Genomic DNA, 3,572 nt, shown 5'->3' on the forward strand with positions numbered 1-3,572 from the left:
GTGTCTGTGTGTGCCTGTGGGTGTGAGCCCTGTGTCTGTGTGTGCCTGTGGGAGCGAGCACCATGTCCATGTGAGCCTGGGCAGCTGCTCTACAGGAAGGGACCAAGACAGTGGTGTAGACAAGTCACCGCAGGTGACGCCTCTCTGGCAGGAAGCCCGGGGTCGAATCTGCCCCTGGGAGACCCCCTCCCTTCCCCGAAGCACTTGAATTTCTTCTAATTCCCCCCCTACACCATGTCATCTTGCGCTATTACTGCTGCTGCTGACACTAATACCTATTTACATGGGCTGGTAAGAGAAAAAGAGAAAAGAAACCCACACAGGTTATGTCTGCAGCAGCGGCGAGAATCAAGTGAAATTGCCCAGTGCATGCCCAGTCCCCAAATCCCACACACAAAATCGGATTTTCTTCCCTTTCCCTCCCCTGCCTCTCACAACTCTTGGGTTTGATTAAATATGGAAAATATTAGTGTTCCTTAATTCCTTTCTGGAGTTTACAACAAATGAGAAATGTATGCTACCATTGTGGTCCCTGCGTTTCTCCCGCCATGAAAGCTAACAAATCTCTCTCTCTCCCTCCCTGACTGTACACACAGTGTTTGTTGTCAAATGTGATTTGAGTTTGCCAGCAGCAAGCCACGAGGTGTGGGTGATTGCTGAGGCCCTGGGGAGAGATGGGTGCAGGAGAGGTGGATGTGCAGAGCCCGGACAGGGGGCCCACGGGTCTGGGGACGGGCTCTGGGGGTTTAGCGAGGTGGGCTGGCTTCATGTACCTGTGCATTTTATTTTCTCTCATGGAAGAGATCCACCAGTTTCCTCTGTGGGATCTGAGACCCAAAAAAGGATTAAAAGGGAGAGTCCCCATCCAAAGTGGGGTGGGGCTGCCCTGTCTCACAGAGAGGGGGCGTGGTGAGCCCCTCAGTCAGGGTTTCTCACCCAGTTCTCCAGGGAGCCACTGTGGCCTGGCTTTCACATCCTGCCACACCCTCCCTGGCGCTGGGGTCCGAGAGGTGTGGGCATACCCTTCCCCTGGCTGGTGGCAGTTACCATCCCAATTGCTGCTGCTGGCCCCGGGGGACCTGCAGGCACTTGCATCCTTGGGCTCAAGGGTGGGGAGAGCCCAGATCTCTCCAGAAACCTCCCTGCTCACAGGTTGGGGCTGTGCACCCCAACAACAAAATCCCTGGTGCTGAGCTGGTTGGGGGAGTGGGAGCACCTCAGCAGGAGGGGGAAACTGCCCAGAGGCGCCCCTCTGAGACTGCTGGAGGTGGGTGCTGTCTGCAGACACGCAGGCACCGTGAGGCTAGCACATCACTCCCGCTGCCTGTGGACATTGCTCTGGGACCCCAGGTGGCCCCGCACAGAGGAGGAACAAGATCTTTGTCGCAGCAAAGGTGGCAGCAAATGCCCCATCACATTCTTCTTCCCTTTGGGAAATGTCTGAAGTCATCGCCACTGCAGGCTTAACGTCCATTACCTGCAGAGAGGGCAGGGAGGGCAACACGGAACCAACGCACGTCCTGGCTACTCTGCTGAACCTGGTCTTTAAATCCTGTTCTCATGCTGCCGCGGTTCCCTGTAGCCACCAGCCCCTGAGATAACCCGCTACGGCAGACAGGTTGGGGGTTCTGGTCCCGTTCCTGGTCCTGTCGCCTTGTAGTGTGGGACCCTCAGCAAGGAATGCAGCTTCCTTAAGACTCTGTCTCCTGAAAATGAAGGGAATGGATCTTGCCCCACGGGGCCTTATGAGATAGATGTATGAACGCAGGGCCCTGGCGCCGTGCCAGGCTCACCAACCTTTACTCATCTCTGTTCCCTTTGTTCCTACTGCACAGAAGTTCAAGGGCAAGAGACTAAAGCTGCAAGCTCCCCGCTGAGAAGCCAGGCAGGACGAATTCTCAGATCAGAGCCTGCACTCAGGTGGGCATGTGCCCTCCAACCCTCCAAGGCCAATGTCAGCCCCCTCACAGGTCCCCCAAGGCTGCATCCTTCACACACTTAAGGCCAACTGGGGTGAAGCACACAGCCAGGCTGTGCTGGACTGAAAACTGTTCTGACAACCCCAGATCTTCCAGAGGTTTTGACATGAAACTGGCTATCTTTTCTGCTCATGTGATATTTCCATGGGCCAGGCCGTCTGCCCTGCTTTCACTAGTGGGGACACAATGGTTCCAGATGGTCCTAAGGGTGCCCCAAACTTGTCCTGCTAACACATGGTGCAGTGACGAGAGGCTCCCTACCTGTCAAGGCCCTCACCCCATCCTCAGGTGCTTCAGAGTCACAGACCCCTCTCACTGAGCCAACCATCCCCTCCACCTTCTCTGCCTGGGATGCCCCCTGCGGAGGTGGAGACAGCAGCCAACTGGGTCCACAGACATGAGAAGGTGCCAGCTCCACGCGGATCCCTGTGCTAGGGCTGGGACACAGAGGGAAGGGTGGGCTTGCTGCCGTCAGTCTGCACATAGCCCCTCTGGCTGGCAGTGCTCGTGGCCTCTGGTCACCCCATGCAGCCCATGATGCCCCACCCCACCCAGTGTTTTTGGGGAAGCAGCAAAATGCCCTCCAGCCAGGTTTTGAAGGCTGCTCTGCTTGTCTGAGGCCAAGGGCCCAGCCCGGGCATGCTGGGTGGCCCCACACCCGGCTCACAACACCTGCCCGAGGAGGGGCTTCCTGGTGTGGAGGGGATGCAACTGTGCTCTCTGGACGCGGATCCCAAGGCAGGGCTGCACTGGAAGGTCTCCCCCCACCTCCCAGAACCTCTCTACTTTCCTCTGATTTCCACAGCTGCTTCCACAGAGGTTTCTTTCAGAAACAGGATTCTGCTGCCAACAAGTTACAAATGTAAAGGGTCTGAAAACCATGGCCATGGAAGAGCCCTTTCTGTGTGGACAGGATGACCCCTGAGCAAGAGTCCCCCCAGAACAGAGTCACTGAGCTGACAACAGGGACACCCTGTGGAGGGTGGGGACAGCGCCCCATCACCCTCCGAGGCTCTGGACAGGGCCTCCCATTTGCACAAAACCAAGCAACACTGGCCTCCACCATGGTCTCAGGACACAGGAATCCTCCCATTCTGAAGGTTTCCTCCAGGGATCTTTATTTATGCCCTCGGCTCCTGATAGGAAGCGCACCCGGATGATGGAGCCATCGCACGAGGGAAGCGATCAGGACAGGGCACTCTGGACCGGTGCAGGCCCCGGTTCCCCCACAGGCACAACCGAGACGCTGGGCTGTGTGCTTCCCCACCGGGCTTTCTGCCGGTAAAGCTGCTCCAAGGCTGCAAGGCAGGACTCCACAGGAAAGCACAGGACTTCCCACAAGCAGCCCCACCCCGGGAGATGGTGCACTTGCAGATCCTTGGCTCTGGGGTCCATTTCCTCATCTGTAAAATGGGTCAGTGCCTGCCCTGAGGCCATTCTGTGGAAGTGACATGGAAGGTGACAGCTCCTGTGAGCTCTGGCATGAAGCAGATGCTTCCCAAGCCCAGCTCAGCTCGGAGGAGACCAGGGGCTCAACCAGGGACCCAGAGCAAGAGCAGCCAAGCCCAAGCAGGGGGCGGGCCGAGGTCACTC

Source organism: Mandrillus leucophaeus, unplaced genomic scaffold (assembly GCF_000951045.1).
Source record: "Mandrillus leucophaeus isolate KB7577 unplaced genomic scaffold, Mleu.le_1.0 Scaffold252, whole genome shotgun sequence".
Lineage (NCBI taxonomy): Eukaryota > Metazoa > Chordata > Mammalia > Primates > Cercopithecidae > Mandrillus > Mandrillus leucophaeus.